Raw genomic sequence first — 26,582 nt, forward strand, 5'->3', positions numbered from 1 at the left:
CCCCCCTCGCTTGGCTGGGTTCAGGAGCTCCATCCGGGCCTCCCTACCCCGGGCTCCGTCCTCGGGCCTGCCGCATGACAGGGTGCCCGGCGCCTCTGAGCCCGGGAGCCCCGGCTGGGTCCAGGGGCCTGTTGGGCCCCGGGTCGGGTGCTCCAGCCCTGGGTCCCATCCCCAGGCCTGCGGCTATGCCAAGGGCCCAGGACGGGGATCCGTTGGTCCCGTGAAGACCTTCCCTGCTTGTCAAGGTGTCCGCGGACCCCAGGTTGGAGGGCCCGCTGGCTCCCTCCTCGCAGCCCCATGGCTGAGGCCCAGCTGGGGCATCCAGCCCCCCACATGCCTCGGCACCTGCTCACCCTTTTCATTAGGGCACATAGCGACCAGATGGCCACCCTTTCCCCGCGGCCATCTGGTCGCACCTATCCCCTCGGCCATCTGGTCACGCGCAATGCTTTCCAATGGGGTGGCCAGGTGGCCGGGCATCCCAGGAAGTCCCAATGAGGGCTCATTTGCCTCCCCGATCCCAGCAAGGGCTCTAGGAGGTCGGGCACGTTTGCGCCTTGCGTCCCCTCTGTCACTCTGTGCGCACGGATTACAAGAAAGGGGGGTAATTTTCCTCCGGGTTACTAGGGAGAGGGTCAGTCAGACCTCCGTGAGGTCTGGTAATTCTGAAACAGGGGAAGGCAGGACTATGGCTCGCCCGCCGGGGTCCCCAGGGGCCCGGGTCTGTGCCTGCCTTGCAGCTCTTTCCCGATGGGCCTTTCCTCCGAGCCTGCTCGCCCTGGGTGTAGGCAGGGACACAAAACCGGCATCCCGCTGTGCAGGGTGGCCTGCCAGGGGAGACCCCGGCCGTACTACGATCGTTTGGGCACTCTCGGTCCGTTTAGGGATGGACTGCTTGGCCAGCCTAGGCTGTTGTTTCAAGCAAAGAGCTTCCTCCCTGCATGGACAGTCCGACCCGAGGGCCTGCCGTCTGGTGGGAGGCCCTTCAGCCTACCCAGCACAGCGAAGACCAAGCGGCCCCGGCAGCTTGTGTCCCCCATTAGTCCGTAAGCCCCGTGCACCACACCTTCACCCCTCTCCACCCAGCGCATTTCCGCAGCAGCTCAGAATGACCATTCGAGGGGTGCCGCAGCCGGCAGGCTTCAGCACCTCTGCGTCTCACTCAGGCTGCACCTCGGCCTGCCTCTCCCTTCCGGGGAGACGGCTGGGCCCGCTGGTGCCCGTGCGGCCACCCCTCCAGTGAGCCCTCCCGCCCAGGCGGGCGGACTCCTTCTCCAGTAGGCTCCCGAGAGGGAGGGGTGTGCGGAGGTTGCCGGTCGGGAAGACAGGCACGCGGCTCCCGAACCCACCCTGTCAGCAGGTGCGGCTACCTGGTTGATCCTGCCAGTAGCATATGCTTGTCTCAAAGATTAAGCCATGCATGTGTAAGTACACATGGCTGGTACAGTGAAACTGCAAATGGCTCATTAAATCAGTTATGGTTCCTTTGATCGCTCCACCTGTTACTTGGATAACTGTGGTAATTCTAGAGCTAATACATGCCGATGAGCGCTGACCTCCCGGGATGTGTGCATTTATCAGACCAAGACAAATCTGGGCTCGCCCAGCTGCTTTGGTGACTCTAGATAACCTTGGGCCGATCGCATGTCCCCTTGACGGCGACGATACATCCGGATGTCTGCCCTATCAACTTTCGATGGTACTTTCTGTGCCTACCATGGTGACCACGGGTGACGTGGAATCAGGGTTCGATTCCGGAGAGGGAGCCTGAGAAACGGCTACCACATCCAAGAAAGGCAGCATGCGGGCAAATTACCCACTCCCGACTCGGCTAGGTAGTGATGAAAAATAACAATACAGGACTTTTTCGAGGCCCTGTAATTGGAATGAGTATACTTTAAATCCTTTAACAAGGATGCATTGGAGGGCAAGTCTGGTGGCAGCAGCCACGGTAATTCCCACTCCGATAGCGTATATTAAAGTTGCTGCAGTTAAAAAGCTCGTAGTTGGATCTTGGGATCGAGCTAGCGGTCCGCCGTGAGGCGAGCTACCGCCTGTCCCAGCCCCTGTCTCTCGGTTCCCCCTTGATGCTCTTGACTGAGTATCCTGGGGGTCCAAAGCGTTTACTTTGAAAAAATGTGAGTGTTCAAAGCAGGCCAGTCGCCTGAATACTTCAGCTAGGAATAATGGAATAGGACTCCGGTTCTAATTTGTTGGTGTTTGGAAATGGGGCCATGATTAAGAGGGACGGCCGGGGCCATTCATATTGTGCCGTTAGAGGTGAAATTCTTTAGACCGGCGCAAGACGAACCAAAGCAAAAGCATTTGCCAAGATTGTTTTCATTAATCAAGAACGAAAGTCAGAGGTTTGAAGACGATCATATACTGTCGTAGTTCCGACCATAAACGATGACGACTAGCGATCCAGCGGCGTTATTCCCATGAACCGCCGAGCAGCTTCTGGGAAACCAAAGTCTCTGGGTTCTGGGGGGAGTATGGTTTCAAAGCTGAATCTTAAAGGAATTGACGGAAGGGCACCACCAGGAGTTGAGCCTGTGGCTTAATTTGACTCAACACAGGAAACCTCGCCTGGACACAGAAAGGATTGACAGATTGGTAGCTCTTTCTCGATTCTGTGGGTGGTGGTGCATGGCCGTTCTTGTTTGGTGGAGCGATTTGTCTGGTTAATTCCGATAACAAACGAGACTCCTGCATGCTAACTAGTTACACGACCCCCAGCGGTCTGCGTCCAACTTCTTAGAGGGACAAGTGGTGTTTAGCCACAGGAGATCGAGCAATAACAGGTCTATGATGCCCTTAGACGTCCGGGGCTGCACGCGCGCTACACTGAACGGATCAGCGTGTGTCTACCCTTCACCGACAGGTGCGGGTAACCCGCTGAACCCCGTTTGTGATAGGGATTGGGGATTGTAATTATTTCCCATGAACGAGGAATTCCCAGTAAGTGCAGGTCATAAGCTCGCGTTGATTAAGTCCCTGCCCTTTGTGCCCACCGTCCGTCGCTCCTAACAATTGGATGGTTTATTGAGGTCCTTGGATCAGCCCCGCCGGGGTCGGCAATGGCCCTGGCGGAGCACCAAGAAGACAATCAATCCTCAATATCTAGTGTAGGAGAGTAGGGTCTGCTTTCTATGTTCACCCCCACTTTTTGCTTTTGCTTTACTGGTTTACGACTTAGATGTGGCTGTGGGCCTGCTAATCAGACCCACAGCCCTGCTGTTCTCTCTCTAAATTACTACTATGTACTTTAGGTGCATAACCCATTTGGATAGGATCACCTTATTGGCCCCTGTACAGTGTACCCTAGGTACCCAGGGCATAGGTGTACCCTAGGCCTACCAGGGGCTGCAGCATGTATTGTGCCACCCCTGGCCTGGCCTTCCATTTTGACACAACTGGCTGATCACTCAGCTGGGGCAAGGTCGTGTAATCACCCCTTGCTTAGGTGTAGTATTCCTATACCTAACTTACATATAGACACATGTGTACCTATCAGTCACTCCTATGGCAGGCCTTGACAATCCTGGAGGCAGAGTGCTTGGTAACATGTGAGATGGTGCTCTAGCATGAGCTGAGCCTGTCTGCAGCTTTCGGAACCATGTCCTTATAGCTGTTCTATGATATAGCCTACCATATACTCTTAAAGTGCCTTATAATCTTAGACGGTTATGGTAACTATGGTTTGGCTTTATCAAAGCATGTCGTGTAAGGTGTCTAACACTCGGGAATAATACCCCCATGCCATTTCTGGACATGAGAATATTATTCCCCCCTTCTAGAGGGAAAGACATGTTAAAATCATACTTCAACTGTTAGCCTCTGACCAAAGCCTCAGCATCACAAAATGGATGCTGCTGCCACGACACAAGTCTGACCTCCTGCTGCTGGGAGGGATCCCAGCCAGGGAGGCCTGGACAATAGGTTTCCTGCTTGGGGAGGTGCTAGCACCTCCCCAGACAGCCTTTAGTGTATTGGGGCAGGGTGGGCTGAAAGGAATGAGACATGCCTGGGGCACACAAGGTGTTCCTTGCATAGTCCAGTTCAAACCGGCGCTGGGGCACTCCAGCCCCAGCTCTGGCGCGAAACTGGACAAAGGGAAGTGGGTGTAACCACCCCCTCCCAGGTCCCACCCATAAGGCGTGACCTAGCAGGTATCCCAGCCCCCCAGATTAGTATAAGAGTGGGAGTTGGGCCTCAAGACTTTAGATTATCCTGAACCTGCAAAACTGAACAGAAACTCTGGACCTTCGACATTCGACGAAAGAAGAAGACTGAAGAATCTCCCTTGTAGCCAAGGAGTGGCTACCCTGTGCAAACAGGCACCATCAAGAGACTACCCCTTTGCTTTGCGACCGTTCTACGAGGAACCGACTGCAGAGCCCGACCAGAGCCTTGATTTCCAGACTTCTCCGACCCTCATCCACATCTGCAGCAGAGCTGAGATCCGTGGAGGCGACGAGCGACGTGGGACCGGCTACCTGGGAAAAGTGGCTAGTAACTTACAGCGCAGCTTCTGAGGTACCCTCGAAGTTGTGCACCGGGGATTGAGAAGCCCCAACCCCAAGCACCATCTGCACCGAAGACCAGCCCCCCACACTCCACGAGTCCTGCGTGGGGCCCTTCAGCATTTTCCTGCTTGCCGCGTCTGTCCGGTTGCTTGCCCGCTGGCTAGTGGCCTTTGTGACGACGCTCCCTAAAATCTTCTGCGCTGGTTTGGCTCCTCCAGACTGGCTCCCGCTTCTCTGCAAAGAAGAAGCACCCCAGACCTTCCTGGTCTGCACCAGAAGCAAGTCCCTTGTTCTTCGTGGGTTCCGCTTGCCAAGGCTTGGTGAGTCCTAGTCCAACTTCGACGCCGCCGACAGCAAGAGCCTTCGTGGGACAGCTCGCCTCCTGGTCCTGGTCGTCCTCGACGCTTCCTGGTCCTCCTGGCTGCAGCGACAAGCTTCACCTTCACCTGCAACTCTTCACGACATCGCCTGGTTCCTTCCTGGTTCCACGTGGTCACTGGCTAGTGACCTTGACTCTGTCCCCTCTGCTTGCAGGTTTCTTCTCTTCTTGATCCCAGGCTTGGGATCCACCGGACACTCTCCCCTGACTGCCTGTCAGCATCTTTCTTCAGGCATCCATAGGAGTCGACGACGAAAACGACGCATCTTCACCCCTATGCACCCGCAGCCTGTGGGCTAGGTAACTTGGGTACTCCGGTGCTCATCAGGATAGTGACTATCCTAGTGTCTAGTTTTCAAGTCTCAACTTCCTAGCTACTCCGGAAGTGTCCTAAATCTATCTATTTCTAAACTGTAACATTGCTATTGACTTTTACGCATTACGCGTGAGTGTTTCCACTCTGCACACGAATCCCGTGGGCCTCCCACTCCCTAACTAACGCTAGTGTAGTGTAGCCCCAGCGATTCCCTAGGCCTAGGCCTATTCTATTTCCGTGACAGTGGTTCTTATACCACTTATTTAGTATATGGTTTGCGTGGCCCCTAGGGCCTAACTGTATTACTTACCTGTGTGACTTACTGTATGCATTAATAAGACTGTGTTGTACTTACCTCTAAACTCATAAAGAGTGCTGAGGGTTTGCTTAGAATAAATACACTTTATTTTATATATATATATCTGTTGTGGTGTCCTTTCATTTGGTATTCAAGGGATTATATATGGTATCACAGCTGGCTTCACATGCCATTCAGAGTTTAGCCTAAGACTGCTCTTGTCCATGCTACCACTAGGATAGCTGGTCTATAAGGTTGACTTTACAACCAATCACCATAAGGGTATTTGGACTGATATAAGGTGTACACTATAACTAGTGACATCATACATCAGGCCAACTTCTCACATTGGTGAGCAGCGGTTGGGATCTGAGCTTGCTGTTGTAATACCATTGTAATCTTGAGATACTAAACTGAAAGATCACACAGATATTGTCTAGGTACATATAACATAGATTATTATACTTAAGTCCTACTGGACTTTGTAGTTGTAGGTTGAAGGGAATAACACACCCTGACTACAACTACTAGAAAGGTTTAGTAGATACAACTAGTGTAGGTAGGTGCACACACCACACCCTCACTAGATCATGCCTCTGGGAGGAGATCAAGTAGATGCTCTCTCAGGAGGGGCAGGTCTGCAGAAGACCCCCTCTAGGTATGATACCTTAACATTCCAGGAGATGAGACAATTGTGTACCTCCAGAGGAATAAAACAGGGTGCAAACCCTACCCTCCTTCAGTTAAGACAACTCCTAGAGGAGTATGATGCTCAGAGGGCATCACAGGAAGGTGCCCTAGGCGCAGAGGAGGGTCTACCCACCACAGAGGAGTCAGATGGGCCTTCAGATGGGGAGGTAGACAGCCAGAGCCAAGTAAGGAGACTTAGCCAGGCTAACTTAAGTTTACATGGGAGTTTGCATGGGGTCCCCCCATACAGACCCACAAGTAGACATTCACAGAGAAGCAGGAGGGACAGATCCCCTTCGAGGGAATCCATCCACTCCCATGTCTCTAACACCTCTAATGCTTCCTCTCACAGGGGAATGACTTCACCTGAGAGAAAGGAGCATGCAGCCAGAATGAGGGAGGCTAATCTGAGGATTCAGAGGGAAGAACTTGCCCTTGCCAAAGAGAAGCTTGCTCTGGCTAGAGAACAAAAGTTAAGTGGGTTAGAACCCACTGGTGGCAGCAACATTCCTAGAGATAGAGACAGGCACTATGATAATAGAAACCTGAGCAAGATTGTCCCTCCCTACAAGTGTGGGGATGACATCCACAAATGGATAACTGCTTTGGAGAGAGCTTGCAAAGTACAGCAGGTACCCCAAAGTCAGTGGGCAGCTATCTTGTGGCTCTCCTTCTCTGAGAAAGGAAGAGACAAGCTCCTCACAGTTAGTGATGAGGATGCAGATAATTACACTGTCCTGAAGAGTGCTCTGATTGATGGGTTTGGCCTAACCACTGAACAATACAGGTTGTTGTTCAGGGATACCCAGAAGACACAGACTCAGGACTGGACTGACTTTGTAGATTGTGCCACTAAGGCTCTGGAAGGCTGGCTATTGGGAAGTAAGGTTAAGGACTATACAGGATTGTATAATTTGATCATGAGAGAACAAATACTTAACAACTGTCAAAACCAGCTATTGCATCAACACCTGATTGATTCTGATCTGACTTCACCCCAAGAATTGGGAAAGAAGGCAGATAGATGGGTCAGGACTAGAGTTAAGCAGAAAAACCAGAACCAGGGCGGTGATCAGAAAAAGGCAGACCAGAAGGGTAATGAGCAGAAACAAAAAGACCAGAAGTCTTCACCAGGCCCCCAAAAGGCTCAGGGGGAGGGTGGTTCCAAAAAGGATAAGAAGAAAGAAGGCCAAAAGAAACCATGGTGCAACTATTGTAAGTCTACCTCACATTGGTTTAGTGAGTGCACCAAAAAGGATAAGCCCCCAGCCACCATTGCCCCTAAGGCAACTGTACCCCCTAGTTCAGCTGTAAGTGGTGGTTCCCAGCAAAAGGGTGTAGTAGGGTTAACCCTGGGAACTGAGGAGGATTCTGGCCTAGTCAGAGTGCCTACTCAGGCTGTCCTGATCTGTGATGGGGACTTAGCTTTGTCCTCTACTGTAGGCCCCAGTAACCTGGGCAAGTACAGACAGACACCTTTTATCAACCAAAGAATGGCTCAGGCCTACAGGGACACTGGGGCTAGTGTCACAATGGTGACACCTGCTTTTGTGGACCCTGGACAGATCATACTAGGTGAGAATTACCTAGTGACCAACGCTAGCAATGCCACTACCTCCCATAGTGTGGCTATTGTTAACTTCTCCTGGGGAGGGGTAACTGGCCTCAAGAAAGTTGTTGTTAGTTCAGACCTTCCTGTAGAGTGTTTACTGGGCAATGATCTTGAAACTTCAGTTTGGTCTGAAGTGGAGTATAGGACCCATGCAGAAATGCTGGGGATAGATGCACATGTCCTTGCTGTGACCAGGTCACAGGCCAAAAAGTGCAACACTGAACAAGTGCTGGATCCTGAAACTATGGACCAGTCACAATCCAAGAGAAAGAGCAGTAGGGTTAAGGCTGTGCCTTCCCCCCTGCCTCAGGTGGTGGATCAGCCCTCCCAGGAGGATGGTTCTGAGAGCCCTGAAGGAACTGTCCTAGAAGAACTTGAACCTGATCAGGTTGAGTTTCTTGGGACAGGGGGACCTTCCAGGGCAGATCTGAGGCAGGCTCAATTAGACTGCCCCTCTCTTGAACCCCTCAGACAGCTGGCTGCTGCTGAGGCTGCAGGGAATGCTCAAGGTACCCATAGAGTGTATTGGGATGAAGGGCTACTGTACTCAGAGGCTAGAGACCCCAAGCCTGGTGCATCCAGGAGGTTGGTCATACCACTGAAGTTCAGAGGCTTCCTTCTAACCTTGGCCCATGATATTCCCCTTGCAGGACATTTAGGCCAGAACAAGACTTGGGACAGGCTTGTCCCTCACTTTCACTGGCCCCATATGTCAGAAGATACTAAGGAGTTTTGTCGCTCCTGTGTCACCTGCCAAGCCAGTGGCAAATCAGGTGGCACCACAAAGGCCCCCCTCATACCACTACCTGTGGTGGGGGTCCCCTTTGAAAGAGTGGGCATAGATATTGTAGGACCAATGGACCCACAAACAGCATCTGGGCACAGATTCATACTGGTGATAGTGGACCATGCCACCAGGTACCCAGAAGCAATTCCCCTGAGGACCACAACAGCTCCTGTTGTGGCAAGGGCCCTGCTTGGAGTATTCTCCAGAGTGGGCTTTCCAAAGGAGGTCATTTCTGACAGAGGTGCCAACTTTATGTCAGGATACTTGACTGCAATGTGGAAGGAGTGTGGTGTTAACTATAAGTTCACCACACCCTATCACCCACAGTGCAATGGGCTTGTTGAGAGATTCAACAAGACCCTAAAGGGAATGATAAAAGGATTACCAGACAAGCTTAGGCGAAGATGGGACATCCTTTTACCCTGCCTTCTGTTTGCTTACAGAGAGGTCCCACAAAAGGGGGTTGGCTACAGCCCTTTTGAGCTTTTGTTTGGGCATCCTGTAAGAGGACCCCTGTGTTTGGTGAAGGAAGGATGGGAGAGACCTCTCAGACAACCCAAACTAGACATAGTGGATTATGTACTTGGTCTCCGCTCCAGGATGGCAGAGTATATGAAGAAGGCTTCTAAAAACCTTGAGGCAAGCCAAGAACTCCAAAAAGCTTGGCATGACCAAAAGGCTGTACTGACTGTTTACCAGCCAGGACAGAAAGTGTGGGTGTTGGAGCCAGTGGCCCCAGCAGCACTCCAAGACAAATGGTCTGGACCCCACACTATTGTTGAGAAAAAGGGAGAAGTCACCTACTTGGTGGACCTTGGGACTCCCAGAAGCCCCCACAGGGTGCTTCATGTCAACAGATTGAAGGCATATGTTGACAGGGCAGACATGGGGCTACTCATGGCTACAGATGAGGGGCAGGAGGAAGAGAGTGACCCTCTCCCAGACCTGTTGACTCAGAACCCTGATGATGGCTCAGTTGATGGTGTGGTCTTTTCTGACAGCCTCACTGTCCATCAGCAACAGGACTGCAGACAAGTTCTGCAGGCCTACAGACATATGTTCTCTCTGACCCCAAGTCAGACAAACTGGTGCACCCATGAGGTGGACACTGGTGACAGTCTGCCTGTGAAGAGTAAAATCTACAGGCAACCTGACCATGTCAGGGACTGCATAAAAGTTGAGGTACAAAAGATGTTGGAGCTGGGAGTCATTGAACCTTCAGAGAGCCCTTGGGCTAGTCCTGTAGTCCTTGTGCCAAAACCTCACACCCAAGATGGTAAGAGAGAGATGAGGTTTTGCGTGGATTACAGAGGTCTCAATGCTGTCACTAGGACAGATGCCCACCCAATACCTAGGGCAGATGAGCTCATTGACAGACTGGCAGCTGCTAAGTTTTTGAGCACATTTGACCTAACAGCAGGCTACTGGCAAATCAGACTAGCTGAGAGTGCAAAGGCCAAAACTGCTTTCTCGACCCCAGGAGGACATTATCAATTTGTGGTAATGCCCTTTGGTTTGAAGAATGCACCTGCCACTTTCCAAAGGCTGGTGAATCAAGTCCTTACTGGGTTGGATGATTATTGTGCAGCTTATCTTGATGATATTGCTGTCTTTAGCTCCACCTGGGAGGATCACCTGGTCCACCTGAGGAATGTTTTAGAGGCCCTGCAAAAGGCAGGCCTCACTATCAAGGCCACTAAGTGCCAGATAGGGCAGAGCAAGGTTGTATACCTGGGCCACCTAGTTGGTGGGGGTCAGGTTCAACCACTGGAGAGCAAGATCCAGACCATAAAGGACTGGGCTCCTCCAACTACCCAGACTCAGGTCAGAGCTTTCTTGGGCCTGTCTGGGTACTACAGAAAGTTTGTTAAGAACTATGGGTCCATAGTGACACCACTTAATGACTTGACCTCCAAGAAGATGCCAAAGAAAGTTCAGTGGACAGCAAGCTGTCAAAAAGCATTTGATGACCTGAAGCAGGCCATGTGCAGTGCACCTATTCTGAAAAGTCCAGACTACTCCAAAGAGTTCATTGTCCAGACAGATGCTTCTGAGTTAGGTGTGGGAGCTGTTCTTTCACAACTGAATGTAGATGGTCAAGACCAGCCCATTGCTTTTATAAGTAGAAGGCTGACCCCTAGAGAGAAACGTTGGTCAGCTATTGAGAGGGAGGCCTTTGCTGTGGTTTGGGCCCTGAAGAAGCTGAGGCCATACTTGTTTGGCACTCACTTCAAGATTCAGACAGACCATAAGCCCCTCTTGTGGCTAAATCAGATGAAGGGTGAAAATCCCAAACTTCTTAGGTGGTCCATTTCCCTACAGGGGATGGACTTCACAGTGGAACATAGACCTGGGACTGACCATGCCAATGCAGATGGACTCTCCAGATATTTCCACTTAGAACATGAAGACTCAACTGGTCAAGGTTAGTTTAATGTCCCTAAGTTTGGGGGGGGGTTGTGTAGGAGAGTAGGGTCTGCTTTCTATGTTCACCCCCACTTTTTGCTTTTGCTTTACTGGTTTACGACTTAGATGTGGCTGTGGGCCTGCTAATCAGACCCACAGCCCTGCTGTTCTCTCTCTAAATTACTACTATGTACTTTAGGTGCATAACCCATTTGGATAGGATCACCTTATTGGCCCCTGTACAGTGTACCCTAGGTACCCAGGGCATAGGTGTACCCTAGGCCTACCAGGGGCTGCAGCATGTATTGTGCCACCCCTGGCCTGGCCTTCCATTTTGACACAACTGGCTGATCACTCAGCTGGGGCAAGGTCGTGTAATCACCCCTTGCTTAGGTGTAGTATTCCTATACCTAACTTACATATAGACACATGTGTACCTATCAGTCACTCCTATGGCAGGCCTTGACAATCCTGGAGGCAGAGTGCTTGGTAACATGTGAGATGGTGCTCTAGCATGAGCTGAGCCTGTCTGCAGCTTTCGGAACCATGTCCTTATAGCTGTTCTATGATATAGCCTACCATATACTCTTAAAGTGCCTTATAATCTTAGACGGTTATGGTAACTATGGTTTGGCTTTATCAAAGCATGTCGTGTAAGGTGTCTAACACTCGGGAATAATACCCCCATGCCATTTCTGGACATGAGAATATTATTCCCCCCTTCTAGAGGGAAAGACATGTTAAAATCATACTTCAACTGTTAGCCTCTGACCAAAGCCTCAGCATCACAAAATGGATGCTGCTGCCACGACACAAGTCTGACCTCCTGCTGCTGGGAGGGATCCCAGCCAGGGAGGCCTGGACAATAGGTTTCCTGCTTGGGGAGGTGCTAGCACCTCCCCAGACAGCCTTTAGTGTATTGGGGCAGGGTGGGCTGAAAGGAATGAGACATGCCTGGGGCACACAAGGTGTTCCTTGCATAGTCCAGTTCAAACCGGCGCTGGGGCACTCCAGCCCCAGCTCTGGCGCGAAACTGGACAAAGGGAAGTGGGTGTAACCACCCCCTCCCAGGTCCCACCCATAAGGCGTGACCTAGCAGGTATCCCAGCCCCCCAGATTAGTATAAGAGTGGGAGTTGGGCCTCAAGACTTTAGATTATCCTGAACCTGCAAAACTGAACAGAAACTCTGGACCTTCGACATTCGACGAAAGAAGAAGACTGAAGAATCTCCCTTGTAGCCAAGGAGTGGCTACCCTGTGCAAACAGGCACCATCAAGAGACTACCCCTTTGCTTTGCGACCGTTCTACGAGGAACCGACTGCAGAGCCCGACCAGAGCCTTGATTTCCAGACTTCTCCGACCCTCATCCACATCTGCAGCAGAGCTGAGATCCGTGGAGGCGACGAGCGACGTGGGACCGGCTACCTGGGAAAAGTGGCTAGTAACTTACAGCGCAGCTTCTGAGGTACCCTCGAAGTTGTGCACCGGGGATTGAGAAGCCCCAACCCCAAGCACCATCTGCACCGAAGACCAGCCCCCCACACTCCACGAGTCCTGCGTGGGGCCCTTCAGCATTTTCCTGCTTGCCGCGTCTGTCCGGTTGCTTGCCCGCTGGCTAGTGGCCTTTGTGACGACGCTCCCTAAAATCTTCTGCGCTGGTTTGGCTCCTCCAGACTGGCTCCCGCTTCTCTGCAAAGAAGAAGCACCCCAGACCTTCCTGGTCTGCACCAGAAGCAAGTCCCTTGTTCTTCGTGGGTTCCGCTTGCCAAGGCTTGGTGAGTCCTAGTCCAACTTCGACGCCGCCGACAGCAAGAGCCTTCGTGGGACAGCTCGCCTCCTGGTCCTGGTCGTCCTCGACGCTTCCTGGTCCTCCTGGCTGCAGCGACAAGCTTCACCTTCACCTGCAACTCTTCACGACATCGCCTGGTTCCTTCCTGGTTCCACGTGGTCACTGGCTAGTGACCTTGACTCTGTCCCCTCTGCTTGCAGGTTTCTTCTCTTCTTGATCCCAGGCTTGGGATCCACCGGACACTCTCCCCTGACTGCCTGTCAGCATCTTTCTTCAGGCATCCATAGGAGTCGACGACGAAAACGACGCATCTTCACCCCTATGCACCCGCAGCCTGTGGGCTAGGTAACTTGGGTACTCCGGTGCTCATCAGGATAGTGACTATCCTAGTGTCTAGTTTTCAAGTCTCAACTTCCTAGCTACTCCGGAAGTGTCCTAAATCTATCTATTTCTAAACTGTAACATTGCTATTGACTTTTACGCATTACGCGTGAGTGTTTCCACTCTGCACACGAATCCCGTGGGCCTCCCACTCCCTAACTAACGCTAGTGTAGTGTAGCCCCAGCGATTCCCTAGGCCTAGGCCTATTCTATTTCCGTGACAGTGGTTCTTATACCACTTATTTAGTATATGGTTTGCGTGGCCCCTAGGGCCTAACTGTATTACTTACCTGTGTGACTTACTGTATGCATTAATAAGACTGTGTTGTACTTACCTCTAAACTCATAAAGAGTGCTGAGGGTTTGCTTAGAATAAATACACTTTATTTTATATATATATATCTGTTGTGGTGTCCTTTCATTTGGTATTCAAGGGATTATATATGGTATCACAGCTGGCTTCACATGCCATTCAGAGTTTAGCCTAAGACTGCTCTTGTCCATGCTACCACTAGGATAGCTGGTCTATAAGGTTGACTTTACAACCAATCACCATAAGGGTATTTGGACTGATATAAGGTGTACACTATAACTAGTGACATCATACATCAGGCCAACTTCTCACATCTAGAAGAAGTAAAAGTCGTAAAAAAACAAGGTTTCTGTAGGTGAACCTGCGGAAGGATCATTAACGGAGGAGCGGCCCGAGCGACAGATGGTGCCAGCCTGAAGCCCTCGGCTGCCTCCAACACGCACAACGTGGGCACAGGGCCCGGCCCTTCCCTTGTGCACCCCGGCCGGTGGAGCGGTCCATGGCCGCATGGGGCTCTTGGGTGTGGACCAGGCCTTCGGCGGTCCTCTTCCACCATGAAGGACCCGACCGATCCGTGAGGGTCAGGGTGTGGCCCCCATTCCTGATCCTCTCTGGGAGGGGCACAGTGGTAGGCCCTCCCAAGACAGAACCTACGCTCACCCGGCACGACCCACATGGTGAGGGGAAACAGAATGGCAGTGCCTCCCCAGGCTGGTACCACCCACCCTTGAAAGGCCCTGCCCCCCAGGCCCGACCAGGCTTTGGGTGACTGCAGAGCGGCCCTTCTCGTGCGGCAGGGCGGCCTGGAAAGAAGGCGCTGGGGGCCTGCAAGGGGACCCCGGCTCCTCTCGGTGGGAGGCGTGTTGAATGGGGAGCCACCTGTCTCTTCCCTTCCGGTGGCTCCGACCCGGGCAAGCGTGGGGTGGGCTACTCGCCAGGCCGCCGGCACGGGGCCACCCGGTTACGGATGGCTGGCGTGCAGGTGGGGCGACCCTCCCTCGTTGCCAGGTACCTGGTTTACCCCGGTCCCGTGCGACCGGGCCGAGGGTTTTGAAGACTCGCATAGTCCCCCCAGTTACTCTGGGAGGGACTGCCGGTGGTGGGGCTGCCTGCTCCCATCGCTCCGGGAGCCCCCCATTGCCTGTAGGTGGGTGGGGTGGACTCCCAGGCCACACACCTGGTAACGCTTTTATTCTCCCAACAGTGCAGTCTGACTCCTAGAGGGGAAACCTCACATGTATGCACTCGAGCGTTTTTGGCAAACCCTTACCTGCCTCAGCTGCAAGCACTTCTTGCCGCCATTCCGGCGATCCCGGAGGCCACGCCCCTTTCTCAGAGGCCACGCTCCCGCCGAGCCCACATATAGATGCTGACTACTAGCGCTTCTCATTGTTGTACTGTGCTCTTGAGGCGGAAGCCGGGAGCGAGACGTGCTGTTTTCATTCTGTTTTTAACCTCACTTGTATGCACTCGAGCCTTTTTGGCAAACCCTTACCTGCCTTAGCTGCAAGCACTTCTTGCTGCCATTCCGGCGATCCCGGAGGCCACGCCCCTTTCTCAGAGGCCACGCCCCCGCCGAGCCCACATATAGACGCTGACTACTAGCGCTTCTCATTGTTGTACTGTGCTCTTGAGGCGGAAGCCGGGAGCGAGACGTGTTGTTTTCATTCTGTTTTTAACCTCACTTGTATGTACTCGAGCGTTTTTGGCAAACCCTTACCTGCCTCAGCTGCAAGCACTTCTTGCCGCCATTCCGGCGATCCTGGAGGCTACGCCCCTTTCTCAGAGGCCACGCCACCCCACCTCCGCCCCATTCACTCATAAAGTATGTGCATCTTCCGGACGCGCAGCGGACGAGCGCAGCGGGCGCGCCGTCTGCGCGCCGAAGGTGCGCCAAAGGTAAGCCCATCTGCGCCCGTCCGCGGCCGACCGGGCCTAGGGGCTCTCCACCATGCCCAGTTTGCTCATTACTCGTCTGCGCAACTCCACAACCTTCAAGGATCGTGGCCTTTGGACGACTCTGTGATTTTGCATATTGGTAGATTGGGATTGATGGCCTCGTGCCCTCTCCCTTCCCTACCCTCCCTACCCCCCTCCCCCCCGATCCAGCTCCCGTCCCCCCTGTCCCCACTGTGCCTACCACCCTATCCGTCTACTATCTAAAAACTACTAGGTCAGCAGTTAAGCACTGTCACGAACTCTTTGTCTTACTAGACTTGCACAAACCAGATCTCTTATTTCTTACAGAGACTTGGTTCTGTGACAACTCCCTTCCTTGTCTGTTAGCTGCCCTTCCTGACGCATACTTCGCCTTGCGCACTGACCGACCTCCCGGAAAACCGGGAGGCGGCGTCGCTCTGATCGCCCATAGAGAACTCTCCTTTCAGTCTTTAACCTGTTCCTCTATTGGATCGACAGATTTTTTAGTTGCCTGCTCACCATCTTTCAGGGTCCCACTTACTTGCGTGCTTATGTATCGTCCCCCCCAACCCTCTCAACTCTTCCTCCCAGGTTTCCAAGATATAGTGGCCACCCTTGCGGTCAACAACTCTTCCATTTTGATTCTTGGAGACTTCAACTTTTGGCCTTCCGACCCTGCAGAATGTTCGACCTCTAAAGAATTCTCGGACACTCTCTGCTCTCTTGACTTCGTCTCCCATGTTCACTCCCCTACCCACACTAAGAGCCATATCCTCGATCAGATTTGGTCTCTTAATTGTCCCATAACTGCTCGGTCCATTTCCCCATGCACCTGGTCCGATCACTTCTTGATATCCTTCTCTCTACACCTTAGCCCAGTCACTAAGCACTCTCCCCCCAAAAACATCTGGGCGCGCTCTTGGAGCCAGCTGGATGTGGCCGCTCTCTCCGCCACACTCCTCGCATCCAGTCCGGATCTACACGGCCTGTCATCTCTCGCACAAGCCGACTCTATCAACTCTTGGCTCTTGTCAGGCTGTGACTCTGTCGCCCCCCTCAGGCGGGTGTCCTCCAGACGTCCGAACGACGCGAACCGTTGGTTCAATGAGGAACTTAAAGCCCTTAAGCTCACCGTGCGCCATGCCGAGCGGGCCTGGAGGCGAGACTATTGCCCTAATCTCAAAGCCCAGTATACCTCCCACCTGTCCCAATACAAAAAATCTATTCTGGCTACAAAGACTGCCTACTTCTCTTCAAAAATTCTGGCTGCCGAAAATCAGACTGGAGAAATTTTCTCTGTGGTTCACGATCTTGCCTATTCAGATAGAGCCACCCTTAAACCCTTTCCCTCCCAGGATCTATGCGACTCTCTTAACACTTATTTCCTGGACAAAATCTCAAACATCAAAGTAAACATCCCTCCTCCCTCCCCTTCCTTTGTTGACCCCCAGTGTCCGTCAGTCGGGGCACACCTCTATTCCTTCCCTCTTTTGACAGAGGAGGCTTTTCTCTCCCTCCTCCCTATGGTCAAATCAGGCTCACCCCTGGACCCCTGCCCTGCCCACATCCTTAGGCACATCTTCTCTGTTTGTGTGCAGCCCCCTCTCAATCTTCTCAAGAGTTCACTGTCCCAGGGCATTGTTACTCAATACTTAAAAACGGCCATCATTGTTCCTATCCTTAAAAAACCGGGCGCCGACCCTTCCGCTCTTGCAAACTACCGTCCCATCTCATTATTACCCTTTCTGGGGAAGGTACTGGAGCGTCACATCACTAGAACGCTCAGCACCTTTGTGGAGGAGAACGGGATATTAGCCTCCCGCCAGGCTGGATTCCGCCCGCACATTCCACGGAGTCCGTGGTGCTATCGGTCCTTGACAACCTCAGAGAGGGTATGGACACCAACCACCCCCAGGCCTTGGTCCTCCTCGACCTCTCCGCCGCTTTTGACACGGTTGATTATTCCATCCTTCTCTCTCGTGTCGGAGCGGCAGGGATTGGACGTTCAGCCTTGGTCTGGCTGTCTTCCTTCCTGAGGGACCGCACCCAAGCAGTACGCTTGGGCGACTTCTCAGCGGACTTCCGGAAGGTGCAATGCGGGGTCCCCCAGGGCTCCTCCCTCTCCCCCCTCTTATTTAACTTGTACATTGCTCCCTTGATTTTTGCCCTCCAGCAAATGGAGGTCTCCGTCTACAACTATGCGGATGACCTTCAGCTTATTTTTACCCTGTCCCCATCCCCAGAGTCTAAGGTGAAGTTTCAATCTGTTATGATTTTTATCCGGGACTGGATGAATTACAACCACCTGAAATTAAATCCGGACAAAACCGAGCTGGTTTTGACTGGTGGTTGCTCCAGTCCCTGGACCTCTCTCTTTTGGCCCCCCTCCCTAGGTTCGCCTCCACTTCCTTCCTCCTCGGTGAGAACTCTTGAGATTAAGCTGAACGACCAACTCACCTTGCACTCCCAGGTTAGCTCTGTGGTGTCCTCCTCCTTTTTCTCACTTCGCACCATCCGTAAAGTCTCACGCTTTTTTTCTTTTTCTGCCCTTAAACTTATTGTCCTGGCGATGGTAATCTATCCGGTAATCCGCATAGACTATGGCAACGCTCTATATTGTGGCATGCCTGCCTACAGTATGCGACGTTTACAGCTGGTCCAAAACCAGGCCGCCCGCCTGGTCTACAATCTGGCCAAATTCCACCATACCAAGCCCCTTCTTAAGTCCTTGCATTGGCTCCCTATTCAAGAGCGAGTCCAGTTCAAGATGGGTTGTATCATCTTTCAGGCTCGAGTCGGCGCAGCTCCGGCTTTCATTTCCTCTGAAATCAAAGCCTACGCCCCCGTTAGGGAATTACGTTCATCCTCCCAACATCTACTGACAGTCCCCCGCTTTCGGCGCAAAAAGTGGGGGGCACGAAATTTTCCACACTTGCCCCTGCCTTTTGGAACTCTCTCCCCGCCCACTTCAGATCCTTCACTCAATATTCTCATTTCCGAAAGGCGCTCAAAACCTTCCTTTTCTCAAACGCTTTCCCACTTTAATCATCATACTCTCCCTCTCCTCCCGGATCCCTTTATCTTCCCGGGCCCAGTACCTCAAAGCGCCATGAAACCGCCAGGTGTACGTGCGCTCTACAAATGTTTTAAACTCAAACTCAAACTCAAACCTTGAACGGGGCGCTGGGCCGTCTTGCGGGCGGTGGACGTACGGACGGCGTTGCCTCCCTCCTGCCTCTCCTGTTGCAGAGGTACGCCACCGGCATGCCTACCCTCTCCTCCCTGCCGTGGCGGGGAGAGGGCTGGCGACCGGTACACCCCGTGCCCATCCCGGGGTGCCTGGCTGCTTGCCATGAGTGGCTGTCTGTAGTGTCCCACCGGCTGCCCTTGCGCACGTGCCTTGGGCACCTTCCTCCATGGCCGGCTTCCCAGGGAGGGTAGAACCCCTGCCCTGCCGATCCGGGGAAAATAGGGCACGCTGCCGGATGCCAGCCCTCCTGCGAGAGCAGGGGTGGCTGGTGTCCCCGGGCTCCCCCTACGCTTCGGCGTTTTACGACTACGACCTCAGATCAGACGTGGCAACCCACTGAATTTAAGCATATTACTAAGTGGAGGAAAAGAAACTAACCAGGATTTCCCCAGTAACGGCGAGTGAAGAGGGAAGAGCCCAGCGCCGATTCCCCGCCCGGCGGCAGGCGCCGGAAATGTGGCGTACAGAAGACTGACTCCCCGGCGTCGCTCAGGGACCCAAGTCCTTCTGATCGAGGCTCACCCTGCGGATGGTGTTAGGCTGCTAGCGGCCTCCGGTGCACCGGGATCTGGTCTTCTTGGAGTCGGGTTGCTTAGGAATGCAGCCCAAAGCGGGTGGTAAACTCCATCTAAGGCTAAATACGGGCACGAGACCGATAGCCAACAAGTACCATAAGGGAAAGTTGAAAAGAACTTTGAACAGAGAGTTCAAGAGGGCGTGAAACCATCAAGAGGTAAACGTGTGGGGTCCATGCAGTCTGCCCGGAGGATTCAACATGGTGGGAAGGTCGGTGGCCCGGGAGTTCCGGATCCCCCCCACGGGACCGGCGCCCGGGCCCTACCCGGTCCCTGTAGGGCGCATTTCCTCCGTGGCGGTGCACCGCGACCGGCTCTGGGTCGGCTGGGAAGGCTTCGGGGTGGCCCTCCACTCTGGCGGAGGGTGTTACAGCCCCCCTGGCAGCAGCTTCGCCATGTCTGCGGGCCGAGGGAGATTTGACGGCCTCTGCGCCCTCCCCCTGGCACCCACTCCTGGCCGCCTCTTGGGGCGTGCCAGGGCAGGGAAGGGGGGACGGGGCCCCCTGCTCCTGGCACGACTGTCGACTGGGGTGGACTGTGCTCAGTGCGCCCGACCGCGTTGCGCTGCCAGGTGGGGAGGCCAACGCCAGGCACCAGGAATCTGTGTCGGTTACCCACCCGACCCGTCTTGAAACACGGACCACGGAGTATAAAACACGTGCGAGGCAGAGGGCAGAGCGAAACCCTGTGGCGCAATGAAGGTGAAGGCAGGTGCACGCCGGCTGATGTGGGATCCCGCCGCGCTTCCAGCAGCTGGCGCACCACTGGCCCGTCTCACCCACTCCATCGGGGAGGTGGAGCATGAGCGTGCGTGATAGAACCCGAAAGATGGTGAACTATGCTTGGGCAGGGTGAAGCCAGAGGAAACTCTGGTGGAGGTCCGTAGCAGTTCAGACGTGCAAATCGGTCGTCCGACCTGGGTATAGGGGCGAAAGACTAATCAAACCATGTAGTAGCCGGTTCCCTCCGTAGTTTCCCTCAGGATAGCTGGCAGTCGGTGCCCCCAGTTTTATCTGGTAAAGCAAATGATTAGAGGTCTTGGGGCTGAAACGATCTCAACCTATTCTCAAACTTTAAATGGGTAAGAAGCCCGGCTCGTTGGCGTGGAGCCAGGCATGGAATGCGAGTGTCTAGTGGGCCACTTTTGGTAAGCAGAACTGGCGCTGCGGGATGAACCGTACGCCGGGTTAAGGCGCTTGATGCCGACGCTCATCAGACCCCAGAAAAGGTGTTGGTTGACATAGACAGCAGGACGGTGGCCATGGAAGTCAGAATCCGCTAAGGAGTGTGTAACAACTCTCCTGCCGCATCAACTAGCCCTGAAAATGGATGGAGCTGGAGCATCGGGACTATACCGGGCCGGCGCTGAGAACCACGGGGGCTAAGCCGCGATGAGTAAGAGGACCGCTGCGGTGCGCACGGAAGCCCAAGGTGAGGGCCTAAGAGATGGGCGAGTGCCGCTTGGAAGCAACGGGGGATGGCCTCCGTTGCCCTCGGCCGATCGAAAGGGAGTCGGGTTCAGATCCCTAAACCCGGAGTTGCGGAGATGGGCGCCCTCGCGGTGTCCAGTGCGGTAACGCAAACGATCCCGGAGAAGCCAGCGTGAGCCTCGGGGAGAGTTCTCTTTTCTTTATGAAGAGAAGGGCGCCCTGGAATGGGACCGACTCAAGAGAGGGGCCCGATCCTTGGAATGTGTTGTGGTTCCGGCGTGTCCGGTTAGCTCTTGCTGGTCCTTGAAAATCCGGGGGAGATGGTGTAAATCTCGTGACGACACGTACCCATATCTGCAGCAGGTCTCCAAGGTGAACAGCCTCTGGCATGTTGGAACAATGTAGGTAAGGGAAGTCAGCAAGTCAGATCTGTAACTTCGGTATAAGGATTGGCTCTAAGGGCTGGGTCGGTTGGGCTGGGGCGCGAAGCGGAGCTGGGCACGTGCCGCGGCTGGATGAGGCGCCGCCCTCCAGGACGGGGACGTCTCTGGACGCAAGCCGGGCCCTTCCTGTGGATCGTCCCAGCTGGGGTGGTCGCCTCTCCCCATGCCCACTTCCCGGGGGAGCGGGGCCGGCGTTCTGCCTCGAGCAGCACCTAGCAGCTGACTTAGAACTGGTGCGGACCAGGGGAACCTGACAGTTTAATTAAAACAAAGCATCGCGGAAGCCCGAGGCGGGCGTTGACGTGATGTGATTTCTGCCCAGTGCTCTGAATGTCAAAGTGAAGAAATTCAATGAAGCCCGGGTAAACGGCGGGAGTAACTATGAATAAGGTGTGGATGGATGGCATATAGGGAACCTCATGTTAAGAATTATCTAGGTGAACTATGAAAAACAGATGTAGTATTTACCAAAAATGGTACAGCTGTAGTGATTGATGTTTCAATTCATTATGAAAACTCACAGAATTCCCTTGAATTAGCGTTCAAGAGTAAAGTTAAATACTATCAGGATCTGTCACAGCAAATCAAAGCTCTTACAAAACACTGTAATATTTCATGACTTTATTGTTGGATGCTGTGGTATTTGGCCTCAATGTAATGATGTTCTCTGACTGATCTAGGTCTGCAAATGTCATTCCTAGTCGAGAAAAATATTTGCCTGACTACTTTAATGGACACTCTTAAAATGTGCCAAGTATTCATGGGCAATTAAATATCAAGCTTATGCTAAGATGTACACTTTCTTGCAGCACACGTGCCACCCTTATAAAATATTGTTTTAAAATGTTGATTCTTTAATATTTAAATGTGGTTAAACAGTTACATAATAGTTTATAGTTGACACAAGAATTAGTATAGATGTGAATTTTATAGATGTGAACTTTCTAGAATTTTTGCAGATGCGCTTTTCCTAGTTAGATGTGCAATTTATAGATGTGTATTTTTATAGATGTATGCCTATAACAATTTAGATACAAATATGTATATCATAATTATTGAAATGTCTTGAATGAAGAATAGGTCTCAAATAATTACATATACATAATCACTACATACCACACATTGATTATTGATGTCCTGCTAATCATACTTTATTTCTCAGGACTGCTTGTAGACACTTTTAAATTGTTGGAATAGTACTGCAGGGTGTACTATCTCTGGCCTATACGTGATCCCAGTTCCAGTGAGGACAGCGTTCAGTGTGGCTGTACTCCTGAGCAAACAAATGTTGTATCGATGGAAGCAAAACCGATTTGATGGGCAGCATAATAACCTAGAATGAGCCACCACGTGATGGTACAGAAATAGCCAAATGCCTCGTCATCTAATTAGTGATGCGCATGAATGGATGAGTGAGATTCCCACTGTCCCTACCTACTATCTAGCGAAACCACAGCCAAGGGAACAGGCTTGGCAGAATCGGCGGGGAAAGAAGCCCCTGTTGAGCTTGACTCTAGTCTGACACTGTGAAGAGACATGAGAGGTGTAGGATAAGTGGGAGGGCCTCGGGCCACCGGTGAAATAACACTACTCTTATAGTTTTTTCACTTATCCAGTAAGGCTTGGGAGCGAGCCCCATGGGGCTCTTGCTTCTGTCTCCAAGCGCCTGGCACCCACAGGGCGCAACCCGCTCCAGGGACAGTGGCAGGTGGGGAGTTTAACCGGTGCGGTACACCTGTCAAACGATAACGCAGGTGTCCTAAGGCGAGCTAAGGGAGGACAGAAACCTCCTGCAGAGCAGAAGGGTAAAAGCTTGCTTGATCTCGATTTTCAGTATGAATACAGACCGTGAAAGTGGGGCCTCACAATCCTTCTGACTTTTTGGGTTTCAAGCAGGAGGTGTCAGAAAAGTTACCACAGAGATAACTGGCTTGTGGCGGCCAAGGGTTCATAGCGGCGTCGCTTTTTGATCCTTCGATGTCGGCTCTTCCTATCATTGTGAAGCAGAATTCACCAAGCGTTGGATTGTTCACCCATTAATAGGGAACGTGAGCTGGGCTTAGACCGTCATGAGACAGGTTAGTTTTACCCTACTGATGATGTGTTGTTGCAACAGTGTGTTGTTGCTCAGTACGAGAGGAACCGCAGGTTCAGACATTTGGTGTATGTGCTTGGCTAAGGAGCCAATGGGGCGAAGCTTCCATCTTTGGGATTATGACTGAACGCCTCTAAGTCAGAATCCCCACTAAACTGTCACGATACCACAGTGCCGTGGTGCCTCGGTTGGCCTAGGATAGCTGGACTCTCTCGGGGAGTGGTGTGTAGGGCCGCTCGCTTGAAGACCGGAGTGCGGACGGAAGGGGGCCACCTCCATCTCCCTTAGTGCACCGCATGTTCGTGGGGCACCCGGGGCTAAATCATTCGTAGACGACCTGATTCTGGGTCAGGGTTTCGTAAGTAGCAGAGCAGCTATCTCGCTGCAATCTATTGAAAGTCATCCTATGAGCCAAGCTTTTGTCTTTCCATGCTTGGGTGCCCGCGGACGCCCTCCTCCACCACACCCAGGGATGGGTCCCTCAGCCACTGGGTCAGTGGGAGGGATGCGGTGGGGGCGATGTGGACCTGCAGGAGGCTGCCTCCACCACGTACCCTCCGGCCACGGGGACCACCCCCTCCCGTCCCTGCCCCACCAGGGTGCAGGGATGGGGGCCACCATCTCTTGCGGGTCAGCAGGGTGACCAGATGGCCTGGGCCGGCCGGGCCCCTTCACACTGCTCCCACACAAGCCGAGCAGGGAGGGCGAGCAGCCTCGGGGAAGAAGCCTCCCGGGACTGCAAGGGCGACTGGGTCTGGCTGTCTCAGGCCATCTGGGCGCTGGGTCGTTCCCGGCCATCTGCTCATCTGGCTACGCGACCAGATGGCCCTGCGAGCTGGGCGACCAGTTGGCCCTTCGGGCCGGGCGACCAGATGGCCCTGCAGGCCAGGCGACCAGATGCCCCTGCAGGCCGGGTAACCAGATGGCCCTGCGAGCTGGGTGACCAGATGGCGCCACGGGCAGGCCAGTGGGGAGAGGACGTGGCCTGGGCTTAACCCTCCTTGGTTCCAGCTGAGGGTCCGGGCGCTGGGGACAGGGGGGGTAAACCGGGGCCCAGGGAGGCTTTCCCCAGCCTGGCTAGGGTTCAGAAGCTGGGACCGGGCCCGGGGCTTGAGCTTTGTCTGGCGGGCTCCGGGGTGCGGGAGCCCCCCAACCTCCAAGCCATCCGAGTGTCTGGGCGCTAGGGACAGGGCTACATCGGGGCCCAGGGAGGCTCTCCCCGGTGTGGCTAGGGTTCGGAAGCTGGGACGGGCCCGTGGCTTGAGCTCCATCCGGCAGGCCCCGGGGTGCGGGAGCCCCCCATCCTGCAAGCCAGCTGTGGGTCCAGGCACTGGGGACGGAGGTACACTAGGGCCTAGGGAGGCTCTTTCTGGCCTGCCTAGGGTTTGGAAGCTGGGACCGGGCCCGGGGCTTGAGCTCTGTCCGGCGGGCCCTGGGGTGCGGGATCCCCCCATCCTGCAAGTCAACCAAGGGTCCGGGCGCTGGGGACAGGGGTCCACTGGGGCCCGGGGAGGCTCTCCCCGGCCTGGCTAGGGTTTGGAAGCTAGGACCAGGGCCCGGGGCTCGAGCTCCGTAGGGTGAGCTCCGGGGTGCAGGATCCCCCCATCCTGCAAGCCAACCGAGGGTCCGGGTGCTGGGGGCGGAGGGCCACCGGGGCCCGTGGAGGCTCTCCCCGGCCAGGCTAGGGTTCAGAAGATGGGCGTGGGCCTGGGGCTTGAGCTCCATCTGACGGGCTCAGGGGTGCGGGAGTCCCCCGTCCTGCAAGCCAGCCAAGGGTCTGGGCACTCGGAACGGACGTCCACCGGGGCCCGGGGAGACTCTCCCTGGCCTTGCTGGGGTTCGGAAGCTGGGACCAGGCTTGGGACTTGAGCTCCGTCTGGTGGGCCCTGGGGTGCGAGAGCCCCCCGTCCTGCAAGCCAGCCGAGGGTCCGGGTGCTGGGGACACATCCCAAGCCGGGATCCTCCCTTGCTGGTGGCTGCTGGTCTCCCTCATCCAGTAATAGTGGAATTTCCTGCCCTGCCGGATTACAAGGTTGTGGAGCATGCATGATGCAGTGATAATCTTGCACACCTGCAAGGGGCCATATTGTAGTGCTCCTCCTGTGTGATCTAGACACCGGAACCTTGTTTTCAGGAGACCAAATGTACGCTCATCCACTCGCCTGGTACAACCCTGTGCCTCAATGACCGTACTTCTGCAGGGGTGACTGAGTCGCGCAGAGGTGTCAGCAACCAGGGAAGGTTGGGGTATCCAAAGCCACCTACATATATGATGCCTTCATACACTTGAGTCTGGGACAACAAAGATACAGTGATAAATCACACAACAAACACATCATTTGTTTGGGTGCATATTGTCACAGTCTACTCATTTCAAAGGTGATGGTGAGGGTTTTCTGATTTGTTGAGATTGTGTTCCGCCAGATAGGTGGTGCGCTATGGCTTGATATGTACAGAAAGGAAAAAACCAAAAAATGTGTTCATCATTTGGTTTTTAAATGTGCTTTTGAAATTATCCTGCAAGGGAAAATATTTAGAAATTATTTATTTGACATTCTACATGTTTTATTGTTTATAAAGTATACATTTGTTAGGCAAAGCTATGCTTGCATTCAAATGTGTTTTTATTTTAAACCTGCAAAAAGAAAGTTAATATTGGTGATAACTGTGTTTTTGTTCAATTTTACCTTCAATGGGTTAGCCTGTTGTGTGATCAGCAACTTCTGATGGTGATGATTTTTTTTTTTAGGCTGTGTTCCTCCAGACTGGTGATGTGATATGGGTTGATCTGTAGAAAAATGTAAAGAAGACATTGTTGTATATTACTTTTTTCATTTTTGTTGATGGCTGGATGGTTTGCTTTACACCTGTAAAAGAGACAATGTATTTTTCTGTGGTTAGTTTTTACATACACCATTAACTCAGATATATGTTTTTATTTTGTTTAGTGAGTTAGGGTTAGGAATGATTTTACATTTCCCTTTTTATATTGGTGCAGATTTTAATACTGTATGGAATTATGGAATTAAACAGTTTCATGTACAACATTTTTACCTGTTGAGTTATTATTCATAAACTCTTTAGATCGTTTGTTTTCTGTTGTGCTGTGATATTAGTATCTATTATTTCAAAGGTAAAAAAAGACAGTTCTGGTAAAGAAAAGATAATGCGAGTATTATTTACTCTTCATGGTCTCTTTTTTTTATTCAAGTACAGTTGTACACTTTCTTTCAGGTCAGCACCCATAGGGCTCCTTGAACTTCCCTGAGGCAAACACCTGTCAGAGTAGGAATAGCAATGTTACCCTCCACCACCATTCAACAACGTCCCTCAGGAAAACACCTGTAGGAGTAGGAATAGTAATTGTA

General features: G+C 53.0%; 2 pseudogenes; both read left to right on the top strand.

Moving 5' to 3' along the window:
• Window positions 1-1,367: 1,367 nt before the first annotated feature.
• LOC146829523 (18S ribosomal RNA) lies at window positions 1,368-3,162 on the top strand (annotated as a pseudogene).
• A 15,818-nt stretch (window positions 3,163-18,980) lies between these two features.
• LOC146829524 (28S ribosomal RNA) lies at window positions 18,981-23,637 on the top strand (annotated as a pseudogene).
• Window positions 23,638-26,582: the final 2,945 nt, after the last annotated feature.

Source organism: Triturus cristatus, chromosome 5_2 (genome assembly GCF_964204655.1).
Source record: "Triturus cristatus chromosome 5_2, aTriCri1.1, whole genome shotgun sequence".
NCBI lineage: Eukaryota > Metazoa > Chordata > Amphibia > Caudata > Salamandridae > Triturus > Triturus cristatus.